Source organism: Chiloscyllium plagiosum, unplaced genomic scaffold (genome assembly GCF_037043375.1).
Source record: "Chiloscyllium plagiosum isolate Xiang-an unplaced genomic scaffold, Cpla_swu_hap1 HiC_scaffold_42, whole genome shotgun sequence".
Taxonomy (NCBI): Eukaryota; Metazoa; Chordata; class Chondrichthyes; order Orectolobiformes; family Hemiscylliidae; genus Chiloscyllium; species Chiloscyllium plagiosum.
Genome location: NW_028270180.1, coordinates 43,411,001 through 43,427,892, shown reverse-complemented (window position 1 = coordinate 43,427,892; position 16,892 = coordinate 43,411,001). Strand labels below are relative to the sequence as shown.

At 45.2% G+C, this 16,892-nt stretch overlaps 1 gene segment (V, D, J or C); it reads right to left on the bottom strand.

Moving 5' to 3' along the window:
• The window catches only part of LOC148137593 (Ig heavy chain C region-like), a 784,089-nt gene that overhangs the window by 527,639 nt on the left and 239,558 nt on the right, over positions 1-16,892 (bottom strand).

Sequence of the window (16,892 nt, the reverse complement as noted above, 5' to 3'; positions counted from 1 at the left end):
ATTTACTCTGTCCCAACATTTTATAACCTGAAAAAAACCCATTAAGTCTTCCTTGGTTCAGGGATAACTGTTCTCAATTTTCCAAGAAGACAAGTGAATAAAATCTCATCCTCAGTACACCCCCATCAGCATCTTCTCTAATGACTTTACACCCCAGTAGACACCGTCATTATCAATTCATAGAATCACATAATCCTACAGTGCAGAAAGAGCATTTCAGTCAATCGAACCGGTGTCGACTCTCTGAAGTGCATCTCACCCAGACCTAGCTCCCCTTCCTATTTCCTTATATTTCAACTGAAGAAGGGGAATCCCTCCCCCTTATGATTTCAAATAAACCTGTTGGAATATAACTTGACGTCCTGTGACTTCTGACCTTATCGCCGTGGTACCCAGGGCTAATTCACCTAATTTACTTAATTCACTCCCTGGACACGAGAGGGCAATTTAATTTTGCCAATCAACCTATCCCTCCCTCTGAGCAGCAGTGCGAATTACTGAGACAATGTTCCATCATACTGAGCAAATGCTGTATCATTTGTTAATGGTTTTATACCCTGGTAACAACCTCATCAAAACAAATGAACCCAAATTCAATGTATCGAAACGCTACTCTGTCCTTTACAATTTCATTCGTGCTGAGGGACATGTTTCTGCCCTCATATTTGAATACATTTATGTTGTTTCTTCCTCAGCTTCCTGCGTCTAATAAACACTTCAATCCGGAACAAGTCTGTCAAATGCTTTTCATTCCAACACAGTCGCAAGGTGAAGTTTGCAGAAGTCACGTGTTTGCACTTTCACTGACACTGCTTCCCTGAGAGCTGCAGTCCTTCCCCACCTTTATTCAGGCAGCACTGTCCTTCCTGTGACATTCCCCATCAAGAATGGAAGTTCAGGTATCAATACACGCACTTGGGAATGGAGCGACAGTTTTAAAACGTTTACACTGTCCCCAGCGGAGAATTGAGCCCGGTGACAGGAGGGGACACTAACCATTATATTACCGAGGACAAGAGTGTCAAAGGAGGCCCTTCAACTAATTGTGGCCACACTTGTCAAAAACAACTGCCTAATGAACGGAATCCCATTTCAGAATGCTTACTCTACAGCCTTATATACCTTGGCATCAAAAGTTCACATCTGAATATTTATTCAGGTTATAAGGGTTTCTGCCGCTCTGAACAATGCAGACAGTGTATTCCAAATTCTAACCACCCACTGGCTGATAAAGCTTTTTTGCACATTTTCTCAAGCCTTTCTGTCTTTCTCCTTAAGTCTCTGGCCCCTGCTGATCGATCCCTTCATCAATGGGAAACTCGTTCAGTCAACCTTGTCCGTACCCTAACTCAATCATGTCTTGTCTGCATCTCCTTTGCACTGCGACAAACACTCCACTCTGTCCTGTCTTTCTTCACAACTGAAACTCTTCAGCCCAAACAGTATCCCGGTAAATATCTCCTGCAATTTTCTCAATGTGATCCCATCCCTGCTATAATGTGACTTGCAAAACTGCACACAACACTTGCTTGAGCCTAATGAACATTTGTTTTAAAATTTCTGGATTAGTATGAGGGCGATTCTGGCTAAGCAGAATTTATTACCCATTCCGAATTGCCCAGAGGGCAATTGAGACTCAACCATGTTGCTATGAATCTGATGTCACATGCAGGCCAGACCAAGTAAGGATAGCAAATTCCATCCCGAAATGACATATGTGGAACAGATTTTTTTCTACAATTGCCAGTGGATCTATAGTAGTCATTAGATTCTTCCCTGCAGACATTTTTTGAATCCAAATTTGACAATCATGGCATAGTGGGATTCAAGCCCGATTACCCAGAGTATTACCTCGGTCTCTGGATTATCAGTCCGATGAAATGATCACAAGACCAACGCAGAAAGCCATAAAAGCTGATCTTTTCCAATAAAATGTCTTTTCACCAAAACTGCCCTGGGAATTTTCCATGAGTCTGACGCTCCAGTTGTCTCTGACCAATGTCAGTAAAGGCTGCTACATGGGGATTGATTTCACAACCGCGGTATTCAAATGGATCGACTTGTTTGAAGTTCCCGATTGTGGTATTGGGACACGTTCACCCAACAACAGTCACCGCAGCAGCAGCACAGACAGAACAGTATGAATGTGAAAGAGAGTAATAGACGGTGCATTACCTCAGAGAAATGGGGGGAGGGACGGAAAGGAGGTTTAATGATCGTGGGAAGGAGAGAAATCTCCGACAACGGCTGTGTTTGAATCCTGATATATGAAACGCAGAGATGTGAGAGAGCGGAACTTGAAGGTATAACAATTAATTTCTTAGCATGTGCCACAAAAAGGACAACGGAGAAAAAACCGGAGGTAGCATTACAATCCGAGAACGACAGTTCACATTGTGAGGATGCTCTGACCTCGGAGCCAGCTCGAGATGCCACTTTCCTTGCCTTTTACCTTAACCGTGCGATTTGCTGCAGAGATCTTAATTCCTGGGATTCGAGGAGAAGCGACTCAATAAATTTTGCTAAATTCCATGGTGCTTATTAGAAATGCAGTTTGTGTTCACGTCAATCTAAAAGGCAGTTTCTGAACATAGTCACAGAAGTCAAAAGGTAATTACCTCACCCCACCCCCACTCCGGAAGAGGTGCTAACTGTCCTTGAGTGCTTTTTGTTCTCGATGTGAAGAGCTCTCACGCCTGAGTCACCTTCACGTCTCTGGTTGCTGAGTGAATCACAAAGAAGGAATTTCACCAGAGCTGCAACTGCCTCATTTCCCCATTCGCCCTCCTCGTGTACATTTTCATGCTCGTCAGTGATTTAAAGAAAACCAAATGGATGCGATGTCATTCTGTAGCCTCTCTGTCGATTCCTCCGTTTCAGTTCCGACGTGGCTTAGATCACGTGGCGCACCTGAATACTAGCGACGCTATGAAAGCACAGGTCCAGAGGTTCCTCTCACAGTGTAATTTCTTTCGTTGCTGTTGCTGATTGAATGAGCCACTAACGTGCGAACTGCTCCAAAACATGATTCAGAACCTCTGGTGCCAACTCTCGCACGTTGAATAACGACAGACAGCTTCCAAATGAGGTCTTTCAGAGACGACTTTGGGCTACATTTGACAGACAGACGAGTTCAGGAATCCGTGGTGCGTTGTGCACCAACGCATCGGCTTCTTCCCTGTCTTTGAACCGGGCCGCTGCGCAAGGAATGCAAATGCGGTACTGCTCTTCGTGAAAGGATCAGAAGGCGGTAACTACACTCTCAAACGGAATGGCATATGAACAGAACCAGGTTGGAGAAAAACGTTACAATGCTTTGCACAGTAATTAAATGGAGTTGAATTACATTTCACTACGAGAGCACATGTGTTCAAGCAAATTCGAAGGCAGGTTTGCAGATGGGAAAGCAAGCAAGAAAACTCCGTTCTTGACCATGTAAAAGGTCGCAGTTGAAGAACAAAGCAGTTTCTGCGCACTTTCGAAACGGGCACCTTTCGCGTGTAAGGCGAGCGTGATGACCACTACACTACAGAAACCAGCCTAAGCCAGCCGTGCTGCGGCTCAGTGGCATCCAGCACTGACAGTTGAAGCCATTCTACTTTTCACCTTTCTGTTCCCAGTAGCTCGTTGTTTCATGGGACTTGTTTAATTTTGGCGATGTGGTGAGCATGGACGAGATACACCGAAGTATCTGTTTCCACGCGGTGTACTCCAATAACGTTGTGTTGCTTCCACCGGCTTGAAAGGATTACTTTTTAGCGGAGCTTGCCGTCGCAGTCTGTGGCACAATCATTTAGTCTGTTCGACTGCTCACGGGAAAGGTAGTATTGTGAAAAACTGCAGAAACGAACGACTTCCTTACTTTTGCACCGACTGACCATACTCTGTGAAATTTTCCCAGATCCTCAGCTGAGGATTTTTGCAGCTGTAAGTTACCTCAGAAACCCTGTTAATTCGTAATGCATTGAGCGAATCGCAAAACTGGAAGCATTTAACCGGAACACAAACAAAACTGGCATACCTCATGCATTTTCAGACACAGAGATGCATGAATGCTAAATGTGAGACAGTCCGGGGGCATGCGTCATAAAGTAATCTCACAACTAACAACAGGGCATTTCCAAACGACTCTTTCAAACATACTGTAGCCTTAGTGCACCATCATTTTCCAGACAATGCTGAAAAGAGAGAAAAAAAAGAACGTAATAAGAATTGGCCGTAAAAAGTGAATTTCACCAATCACAGTCTCGATTAGATTACCTTTCCCTTCCGATGTTCCCAGGTCGGAGATGAAGGAAATGGGAGAAATTCAATAAGGTATGACATCGAAATTCATTGGAACGATTTTCCCATTAGCTAGAAACCCAAATAACAACGAGTAGAGTCACCGTAGGACTTCGTTTCACAACAGCGATGAAATAACAGTCTCCATTCGGTTCCAGTAAAAGCTCAACTTTCCTGGGACGGCAGAACTGTTTGCGATTTTCCGCGCGGGAGGCGAACACGATCATGACAGTAGAGACATTTTGAAATATTTGGCAGTATCCCACACCACAGTTAATTCCCTGGGAAGCAAACCCATTTTACTTTTGTTTTCAACATCAATATACAGTGGGCACCGAAACAGCATTTTAACAAGCTACAGCGTTGGAGTTGATGAGCAGAAATGGCAGTGGTGGGATTCGAACCCACGCCCCTTTCGAGACTGGAAACTGGATCCAGCGCCTTAGACCGCTCGGCCAAACTACCAGCCGGCCGCGCCGCCTCATTTTCTTGTATTTCCACTTGTGCTCCTGCATAACAACAGATGCATCAATCCAGACAAAAGTCAATGGTAAGCTGAGTCTATCTTCTCAGACTCTTTTCAGCTACAAATGTATCTGTGAGTGCCTGAGAATGTGGGTTCGCTTATGATTTGGTCAAATAACCATGAGCTGCTTGACATTACGGGAATTTCCATTCTTGCTTTGCTAAATGATTTCACCCATTGCTCGAAACAGGACGACATTCACGTTTACACGGCACACGAAACATACTGGACTACAGTGAAAATGCACAAACCTGAGCAGGCCGTGTTCCACATCATAGCGTGCAGCATAGTTTCAGTCACTGTGTGTGTGTGTTTTTTTTTTCAGAACAAGAGTCCCAAAGAATGTTCTCCACCCTAAAACCGGAGGTACCATTACAATCCGAGAACGACAGGTCTCATTGTGAGAATGCTCTGACCTCGGAGCCAGTTCGAGATGCCACTTTCCTTGCCTTTTACCTTAACCGTGCAATTTGCTGCTGAGATGTTCACTCCTGGACATGAGCCACATGGATACCAACTGAGTTGGAAACCTGTGTGGGAATCGAGGAGAAGCGACTCAATATATTTTGCTAAATTCCGTGGTGCTTTTTAGAAATGCAGTTTCTGTTCACCTCAATCTAAAAGCCAGTTTCTGAACATAGTCACAGAAGTCAAAAGGTAATTACGTCACCCCACCCCCACTCCAGAAGAGGTGCTAACTGCCCTTTTTGTTCTCGATGTGAAGAGCTTTCACGCCTGAGTCACCTTCACGTCTCTGGTTGCTGAGTGAATCACAAAGAAGGAATTTCACCAGAGCTGCAACTGCCTCACTTCTCCACTCGCCCTCCCCGTTTACATTTTCCTGCTAATCAGTGATTTAAAGAAAACCAAATGGATGCGATGTCATTCTGTAGCCTCTCTGTCGATTCCTCCGTTGCAGTTCCAACATGACTTTGATCTCGGGGCGGACCTTAATACTAGAGACGCTATGAATGCGCAAGTCGAAAGGTTCCTCTGAGAGTGTAATTTCTTTCATTGCTATTGTTGATTGAATGAGCCACTAACGTGCGAATTGCTCCACAACATGATTCAAGACATCTGGTGCCAATTCTCGCACGTTGAATAACGATTGACAGCTTCCAAATGAGGTCTTTCTGAGACGACCTTGGGGTACATTTGACAGACAGACAAGTTCAGGAATTCGTGGTGCGCTGTGACACCAGACCATCTGCTTCTTTCCTGTCTGTGAACCGAGCCGCCTGCGCAAGGAATGCAAATGCGGTACTGCTTTTCTTGAAAGGATCAGAAGGCGGTAAATACACTCTCAAACAGAGTGGCATGTGATCAGAACAGGGTTGGAGAAAAACTTAACAACGATTTGCACTGTAATTAAATGGAATTGCATTACATTTCACTACCAGAGCAGATTTGTTCAAGCAAATTCGAAGGCAGGTTTGCAGATGGGAAAGCAAGCAAGAAAGCTCAGCTCTTGTCCATGTAAAAGGCTGCAGTTGAAGAACAAAGCAGTTTCTGCCCAGTTTCGAACTGCGGACATTTCGCGTGTTCGGCGAACGTGATGACCACTACACGACAGAAACAAGCCACAGTCGGCCGTGCTGCGGCTCACTGGCGTCCAGCAATGAAAGTTGAATCCGGTCTCCGTTTCACCTTTCTGTTTCCAATAGCTCATTGTTGTCCAGCGTAATCGACATCTTGAAAACGTAAAAAAAAAAGACACGTTAAATTGATGACAAAATATAGACAAAGATGTCGTCGATGTTTGTACCGTAGGGCGAGGTGGAATAGGCTGGGACGACTTTCCTTGCAGCTTAACAGCTGCGACATGACCTTATGGAAGGGTGGTAAACTGAGTATTTACGTGTTTTACCCAAGTTGGTGTGAGTTGAAAACTCGAGAGCATAGCTTTAAGGTGAGTGGACTGAAAGTGACAAAGGACCTGAGGCACATTTCCCACAAAGAAGGTTGTGCGTGTTTGGAATGATCTACCAGAGGAAGTGGAGGAGGCTATTACACTCAGAAAATTGCAAAGGTAATCGGGTGAGTTTCTGGATAGGATGCGTTTCGAGGGATTGGGGCCAAATGCTGGGGAACGGGACTTGTTTAATTTTGGCTATGTGGTGAGCATGGACGAGGTCCACCGAAGTATCTTTTTCCACGGTGTACCCCAATAACGTCGTGTTGCTTCCACCGGCTTGAAAGGATTACTTTTTAGCGGAGTTTGCCATCGCAGTCTGTGGCACAATCATTTAGTCTGTTCGACTGCTCACGGGAAAGGTAGTATTGTGAAACACTGCAGAAACGAACGACTTCCTTACTTTAGCTCCGACTGACCATACTCCGGGAAATTTTCCCAGATCCTCAGCTGAGGATTTTTGCTGCTGGAAGTTACCTCAGAAACCCTGTTAAATCGAAATGCATTGAGCGAATCGCAAAACAGAAAGCATTTAACACGGAACACAAACAAAACTGGCATACCTCATGCATTTTCAGACACAGAGATGCATGAATGCTAAATGTGATACAGTCCGAGGGCATGAGTCATAAAGTAATCTCACAACTAACAACAGGACAGTTCCAAACGACTCTTTCAAACATACTGCAGCCTTAGTGCACCACCACTTTCCAGACAATGCTGAAAAGAGAGAAAGAAAGAACATAATAAGAATTGGCCGTAAAAAGTGAATTTCACCAATCACAGTCTCGATTAGATTACCTTTCCTTTCCGATGTTTCCAGGTCGGAAATGAAGGAAATGGGAGAAATTCAATAAGGTATGACATCGAAATTCATTGGAACGATTTTCCCATTAGCTAGAAACCCAAATAACAACGAGTAGAGTCACCGTAAGACTTCGTTTCACAACAGCGATGAAATAACAGTCTCCATTCGGTTCCAGTAAAAGCTCAACTTGCCTGGGACGGCAGAACTGTTTGCGATTTTCCGCGCTGGAGACGAACACGATCATGACAGTAGAGACATTTTGAAATATTTGGCAGTATCCCACACCACAGTTAATTCCCTGGGAAGCAAACCCATTTTACTTTTGTTTTCAACATCAATATACAGTGGGCACCGAAACAGCATTTTAACAAGCTGCAGCGTTGGAGTTGATTAGCAGAAATGGCAGTGGTGGGATTCGAACCCACGCCCCTTTCGAGACTGGAACCTGGATCCAGCGCCTTAGACCGCTCGGCCAAACTACCAGCCGCCGCGCCGCCTTATTTTCTTGTATTTCCAATTGTGCTCCTGCATAACAACAGATGCAAAGTCACATGAAAAGGGTTCCATGATTCCTCTCGGACTCGCACAGCTGCTGGGATGTGCCCCGCTACAATGTCAATTTCGCAGCAGATATTGATAGCCCATCAATCCAGACAAAAGTCAATGGTAAGCTGAATCTATATTCTCAGACTCTTTTCAGCTACAAATGTATCTGTGAGTGCGTGAGAATATGGGTTCGCTTATGATTTGGTCAAATAACCATGAGCTGCTTGACATTCGGGGAATTTCCATTCTTGCTTTGCTAAATGATTTCACCCATTGCTCGAAACAGGACGACTTTCACGTTTACACGGAACACGAAACACACCGGACTACAGTGAAAATGCACAAACCTGAGCAGGCCGTGTTCCACACCATACCGTGCAGCATATTTTCAGTCACTGGGTCTGTTTTTGTTTCAGATTAAGAGTCCCAAAGAATGTTCTCCACCCTAAAACCGGAGGTAGCATTACAATCCGAGAACGACAGATCTCATTGTGAGAATGTTCTGACCGCAGAGACAGTTCGAGATGCCACTTTCCTTGCCTCTTACCTTAACCGTGCAATTTGCTGCTGAGATGTTCACTCCTGGACATGAGCCACATGGATACCAACTGAGTTGGAAACCTGTGTGGGAATCGAGGAGAAGCGACTCAATAAATTTTGCTAAATTCCGTGGAGCTTTTTAGAAATGCAGTTTCTGTTCACCTCAATCTAAAAGCCAGTTTCTGAACATAGTCACAGAAGTCACAAGGTAATTACCTCACCCCACCCCCACTCCAGAAGAGGTGCTAACTGCCCTTGAGTGCTTTTTGTTCTCGATGTGAAGAGTTCTCACGCCTGAGTCACCTTCACGTCTCTGGTTGCTGAGTGAATCACAAAGAAGGAATTTCACCAGAGCTGCAACTGCCTCACTTCTCCACTCGCCCTCCCCGTTTACATTTTCCTGCTCGTCAGTGATTTGAAGAAAACCAAATGGATGCGATGTCATTCTGTAGGCTCTCTTTCGATTCCTCCGTTTCAGTTCCAACATGACTTAGATCTCGGGGCGGACCTTAATACTAGAGACGCTATGAATGCGCAAGTCGAAAGGTTCCTATGAGAGTGTAATTTCTTTCATTGCTATTGTTGATTGAATGAGCCACGAACGTGGGAATTGCTCCAAAACATGATTGATGATATCTGGTGCCAATTCTCGCACGTTGAATAACGATTGACAGCTTCCAAATGAGGTCTTTCTGAGACGACCTTGGGGTACATTTGACAGACAGACAAGTTCAGGAAATCGTGGTGCGCTGTGACACCAGGGCATCTGCTTCTTTCCTGTCTTTGAACCGCGCCACCTGCGCAAGGAATGCAAATGCGGTACTGCTTTTCATGGAAGGAAATGAAGGCGGTAACTACACTCTCCAACAGAATGGCATGTGATCAGAACAGGGTTGGAGAAAAACTTAACAACGATTTGCACTGTAATTAAATGGAATTGCATTACATTTCACTACCAGAGCAGATTTGTTCAAGCAAATTCGAAGGCAGGTTTGCAGATGGGAAAGCAAGCAAGAAAGCTCAGCTCTTGTCCATGTAAAAGGCTGCAGTTGAAGAACAAAGCAGTTTCTGCCCAGTTTCGAACTGCGGACATTTCGCGTGTTCGGCGAACGTGATGACCACTACACGACAGAAACAAGCCACAGCCGGCCGTGCTGCGGCTCACTGGCGTCCAGCAATGAAAGTTGAATCCGGTCTCCGTTTCACCTTTCTGTTTCCAATAGCTCATTGTTGTCCAGCGTAATCGACATCTTGAAAACGTAAAAAAAAAGACACGTTAAATTGATGACAAAATATAGACAAAGATGTCGTCGATGTTTGTACCGTAGGGCGAGGTGGAATAGGCTGGGACGACTTTCCTTGCAGCTTAACAGCTGCGACATGACCTTATGGAAGGGTGGTAAACTGAGTATTTACGTGTTTTACACAAGTTGGTGTGAGTTGAAAACTCGACAGCATAGCTTTAAGGTGAGTGGACTGAAAGTGACAAAGGACCTGAGGCACATTTCCCACAAAGAAGGTTGTGCGTGTTTGGAATGATCTACCAGAGGAAGTGGAGGAGGCTATTACACTCAGAAAATTGCAAAGGTAATCGGGTGAGTTTCTGGATAGGATGCGTTTCGAGGGATTGGGGCCAAATGCTGGGGAACGGGACTTGTTTAATTTTGGCTATGTGGTGAGCATGGACGAGGTCCACCGAAGTATCTTTTTCCACGGTGTACCCCAATAACGTCGTGTTGCTTCCACCGGCTTGAAAGGATTACTTTTTAGCGGAGTTTGCCATCGCAGTCTGTGGCACAATCATTTAGTCTGTTCGACTGCTCACGGGAAAGGTAGTATTGTGAAACACTGCAGAAACGAACGACTTCCTTACTTTAGCTCCGACTGACCATACTCCGGGAAATTTTCCCAGATCCTCAGCTGAGGATTTTTGCTGCTGGAAGTTACCTCAGAAACCCTGTTAAATCGAAATGCATTGAGCGAATCGCAAAACAGAAAGCATTTAACACGGAACACAAACAAAACTGGCATACCTCATGCATTTTCAGACACAGAGATGCATGAATGCTAAATGTGATACAGTCCGAGGGCATGAGTCATAAAGTAATCTCACAACTAACAACAGGACAGTTCCAAACGACTCTTTCAAACATACTGCAGCCTTAGTGCACCACCACTTTCCAGACAATGCTGAAAAGAGAGAAAGAAAGAACATAATAAGAATTGGCCGTAAAAAGTGAATTTCACCAATCACAGTCTCGATTAGATTACCTTTCCTTTCCGATGTTTCCAGGTCGGAAATGAAGGAAATGGGAGAAATTCAATAAGGTATGACATCGAAATTCATTGGAACGATTTTCCCATTAGCTAGAAACCCAAATAACAACGAGTAGAGTCACCGTAAGACTTCGTTTCACAACAGCGATGAAATAACAGTCTCCATTCGGTTCCAGTAAAAGCTCAACTTGCCTGGGACGGCAGAACTGTTTGCGATTTTCCGCGCTGGAGACGAACACGATCATGACAGTAGAGACATTTTGAAATATTTGGCAGTATCCCACACCACAGTTAATTCCCTGGGAAGCAAACCCATTTTACTTTTGTTTTCAACATCAATATACAGTGGGCACCGAAACAGCATTTTAACAAGCTGCAGCGTTGGAGTTGATTAGCAGAAATGGCAGTGGTGGGATTCGAACCCACGCCCCTTTCGAGACTGGAACCTGGATCCAGCGCCTTAGACCGCTCGGCCAAACTACCAGCCGCCGCGCCGCCTTATTTTCTTGTATTTCCAATTGTGCTCCTGCATAACAACAGATGCAAAGTCACATGAAAAGGGTTCCATGATTCCTCTCGGACTCGCACAGCTGCTGGGATGTGCCCCGCTACAATGTCAATTTCGCAGCAGATATTGATAGCCCATCAATCCAGACAAAAGTCAATGGTAAGCTGAATCTATATTCTCAGACTCTTTTCAGCTACAAATGTATCTGTGAGTGCGTGAGAATATGGGTTCGCTTATGATTTGGTCAAATAACCATGAGCTGCTTGACATTCGGGGAATTTCCATTCTTGCTTTGCTAAATGATTTCACCCATTGCTCGAAACAGGACGACTTTCACGTTTACACGGAACACGAAACACACCGGACTACAGTGAAAATGCACAAACCTGAGCAGGCCGTGTTCCACACCATACCGTGCAGCATATTTTCAGTCACTGGGTCTGTTTTTGTTTCAGATTAAGAGTCCCAAAGAATGTTCTCCACCCTAAAACCGGAGGTAGCATTACAATCCGAGAACGACAGATCTCATTGTGAGAATGTTCTGACCGCAGAGACAGTTCGAGATGCCACTTTCCTTGCCTCTTACCTTAACCGTGCAATTTGCTGCTGAGATGTTCACTCCTGGACATGAGCCACATGGATACCAACTGAGTTGGAAACCTGTGTGGGAATCGAGGAGAAGCGACTCAATAAATTTTGCTAAATTCCGTGGAGCTTTTTAGAAATGCAGTTTCTGTTCACCTCAATCTAAAAGCCAGTTTCTGAACATAGTCACAGAAGTCACAAGGTAATTACCTCACCCCACCCCCACTCCAGAAGAGGTGCTAACTGCCCTTGAGTGCTTTTTGTTCTCGATGTGAAGAGTTCTCACGCCTGAGTCACCTTCACGTCTCTGGTTGCTGAGTGAATCACAAAGAAGGAATTTCACCAGAGCTGCAACTGCCTCACTTCTCCACTCGCCCTCCCCGTTTACATTTTCCTGCTCGTCAGTGATTTGAAGAAAACCAAATGGATGCGATGTCATTCTGTAGGCTCTCTTTCGATTCCTCCGTTTCAGTTCCAACATGACTTAGATCTCGGGGCGGACCTTAATACTAGAGACGCTATGAATGCGCAAGTCGAAAGGTTCCTATGAGAGTGTAATTTCTTTCATTGCTATTGTTGATTGAATGAGCCACGAACGTGGGAATTGCTCCAAAACATGATTGATGATATCTGGTGCCAATTCTCGCACGTTGAATAACGATTGACAGCTTCCAAATGAGGTCTTTCTGAGACGACCTTGGGGTACATTTGACAGACAGACAAGTTCAGGAAATCGTGGTGCGCTGTGACACCAGGGCATCTGCTTCTTTCCTGTCTTTGAACCGCGCCACCTGCGCAAGGAATGCAAATGCGGTACTGCTTTTCATGGAAGGAAATGAAGGCGGTAACTACACTCTCCAACAGAATGGCATGTGATCAGAACAGGGTTGGAGAAAAACTTAACAACGATTTGCACTGTAATTAAATGGAATTGCATTACATTTCACTACCAGAGCAGATTTGTTCAAGCAAATTCGAAGGCAGGTTTGCAGATGGGAAAGCAAGCAAGAAAGCTCAGCTCTTGTCCATGTAAAAGGCTGCAGTTGAAGAACAAAGCAGTTTCTGCCCAGTTTCGAACTGCGGACATTTCGCGTGTTCGGCGAACGTGATGACCACTACACGACAGAAACAAGCCACAGCCGGCCGTGCTGCGGCTCACTGGCGTCCAGCACTGAAAGTTGAATCCGGTCTCCGTTTCACCTTTCTGTTTCCAATAGCTCATTGTTGTCCAGCGTAATCGACATCTTGAAAACGTAAAAAAAAAGACACGTTAAATTGATGACAAAATATAGACAAAGATGTCGTCGATGTTTGTACCGTAGGGCGAGGTGGAATAGGCTGGGACGACTTTCCTTGCAGCTTAACAGCTGCGACATGACCTTATGGAAGGGTGGTAAACTGAGTATTTACGTGTTTTACACAAGTTGGTGTGAGTTGAAAACTCGACAGCATAGCTTTAAGGTGAGTGGACTGAAAGTGACAAAGGACCTGAGGCACATTTCCCACAAAGAAGGTTGTGCGTGTTTGGAATGATCTACCAGAGGAAGTGGAGGAGGCTATTACACTCAGAAAATTGCAAAGGTAATCGGGTGAGTTTCTGGATAGGATGCGTTTCGAGGGATTGGGGCCAAATGCTGGGGAACGGGACTTGTTTAATTTTGGCTATGTGGTGAGCATGGACGAGGTCCACCGAAGTATCTTTTTCCACGGTGTACCCCAATAACGTCGTGTTGCTTCCACCGGCTTGAAAGGATTACTTTTTAGCGGAGTTTGCCATCGCAGTCTGTGGCACAATCATTTAGTCTGTTCGACTGCTCACGGGAAAGGTAGTATTGTGAAACACTGCAGAAACGAACGACTTCCTTACTTTAGCTCCGACTGACCATACTCCGGGAAATTTTCCCAGATCCTCAGCTGAGGATTTTTGCTGCTGGAAGTTACCTCAGAAACCCTGTTAAATCGAAATGCATTGAGCGAATCGCAAAACAGAAAGCATTTAACACGGAACACAAACAAAACTGGCATACCTCATGCATTTTCAGACACAGAGATGCATGAATGCTAAATGTGATACAGTCCGAGGGCATGAGTCATAAAGTAATCTCACAACTAACAACAGGACAGTTCCAAACGACTCTTTCAAACATACTGCAGCCTTAGTGCACCACCACTTTCCAGACAATGCTGAAAAGAGAGAAAGAAAGAACATAATAAGAATTGGCCATAATAAGTGAATTTCACCAATCACAGTCTCGATTAAATTACCTTCCCCTTCCGATGTTTCCAGTACATAACTGAAGGAATTGGGAGAAATCCAATAATATATGACATCGAAATTCATTGGAGCGATTTTCCCATTGGCCAGAAAACCAAATAACGACGAGTCGAGTCACCGTAAGACTTTGTTTCACAACAGCGATGAAGTAACTGTCTCCATTCGGTTCCAGTAAAAATTCAAAATGCCTGGAACATAAAGCAACAGTAGAGGTGCTGGCGATTTTTCACACGGGAGGCGAACACAATCATGACAGCACAGATACTTCCCCACACGACAGTTAATTCCCCGGGAAGCAAAGCCATTTTTATTCTGTTTAAACATCAAAACAGCTGGGATCCTCATAGTATTTTTAGAAGCTCCGTCGTTGGAGCTTGTCAGCAGAAATGGCAGCGGTGGGATTCGAACCCACGCCCTTGTCGAGACTGGAGACTTCAAAATTTGGGACAAGATTTGTAGCTCGGGTACTCGTTGTTGTAGTTTTATTTGCCGTGCTGGAAATTTGCGTTGCAAACGTTTCGTCCCCTGTCTAGGTGACATCCTCAGTGCTCGGCAGCCTCCTGTGAAGCGCTTCTGTGGTGTTTCCGCCGGTGTTTATAGTGGTCTGTCCCTGCCGCTTCCGGTTGTCAGTTTCAGCTGTCCGCTGCAGTGGCCGGTATATTGGGTCCAGGTTGATGTGCTTGTTGATAGAGTTTGTGGATGAGTGCCATGCTACTAGGAATTTCCTGGCTGTTCTCTGTTTGGCTTGCCCTATAATTGTAGTGTTGTCCCAGTCGAATTCATGTTGCTTGTCGTCTGCGTGTGTGGCTGCTAGGGATAGTTGGTCGTGTCGTTTTGTGGCTCGTTGATGTTCATGGATGCGGATCGCGAGCTGTCTTCCCAGTTGTCCTATGTAGTGTTTTGTGCGGTCCTTGCATGGGATTTTGTACACTACATCAGTTTTGCTCATGCTAGGTATCGGGTCCTTCGTTCTGGTGAGTTGTTGTCTGAGAGTGGCTGTTGGTTTGTAGAAGAACATAGAACATAGAAGAATACATCGCAGTACAGGCCCTTTGGCCCTCGATGTTGCGCCGATCCAAGCCCACCTAACCTATACTAACCCACTATCCTCCACTTCCCACTACTATCCTTGACTGGACCTATTCCTACCCTAGTCATTCTTTTATTCCTAACATACCTATAGAAAGCCTTCGGGTGTTCCCTAATCCTACCGACTAAGGACCTTTCATGTCCCCTCCTTGCTGCTCTTAGCTCTCTCTTCAGGTCCTTCCTGGCTACCCTATAACTCTCAATCGCCCCAATTGAACCTTCACGTCTCATCTTGAGATAGGCCGCCCTCTTCCATTTAACAAGGGATTCCAATTCCTTATTAAACCACGGCTCCCTCGCACGACCCTTTCCTCCCTGCCTGACAGGTACATAATTATCAAGGACACTCAATAGTTGCTCCTTGAACAAGCTCCACATATCATTTACACTCTTGCCTTGGAGTCTACTTTTCCAAGCCACACATCCTAAGTCATGCCTCACCGCATCATAATTTCCCTGACCCCAGCTATAACTCTTGCCCTGTAGTACACACTTATCCCTCTCCATCACGAGAGTAAAAATCACCGAATTATGGTCACTATCCCCAAAGTGCTCACCTACCTCTAATTCTAACACCTGGCCTGGTTCGTTAACCAGAACCAAATCCAGTATGGCCTCACCTCTTGTTGGCCTGTCTACATATTGTGTCAGGAAACTCTCCTGCACACATTGAACAAACACTGACCCATCTAACGAACTTGAGCTATAGCTTTCCCAATCAATATCAGGAAAGTTAAAGTCCCCCATAACAACCACCCTATTACTGTCACTCATCTCCTGAATCACCTTCCCTATCCTTTCTTCAATGATTCTAGGACTATTAGGAGGCCTGTAAAAGACTCCTAACAGGGTGACCTCACCTTTCCTATTCCTAACCTCAGCCCAAACTACCTCAGATGGCAAGTCCTCATCCATCGTCCTTTCCACCACTGTAATACTATCTTTGACAAGCAATGCCACACCTCCCCCTCTTTTACCCCCTCTGACCCTACTAAAACATTTAAATCCTGGAACCTGCAACAGCCAATCCTGTCCCTGTTCTAGCCATGTCTCCGGAATAGCCACAACATCGAATTCCCAGGTACCAACCCACGCTGCAAGTTCACCTACCTTATTTCTTATACTTCTTGCATTGAAGTATACACACTTCAAGCCACTTTCCTGTTTACAGGCACCCTCCTTTGAAATTGATGCCATGTTCCTAACCTCCCTACACTCCAGGCCCTGCACCCTGAAGCACCCTCTCCTTCGCGCTTTTAAAGGGGGAAAAAACCTACCCAGGTAAGCTTACACTAACTGCTTCCGGGTCTCGGCTGCCCCTCTGGTCGTCGTCACTTCCCCCTGGTACTCCCGCTCTTTCTGTGAAGAGAGAGTGAAAGAGAAAAAAAACACCACTGCCCGCTACCGGTAAGTACTTTTAAAACCAAACGGTCTTACCTTCGCTGCTGCTCGCACTGGAAATGTGTGCAGTTATAAGTCGTAATGGGAGTAGTAGTGTGGCTATCAGTTCGGAAATGCTCCTGATGTATGCTAGTATGGCTA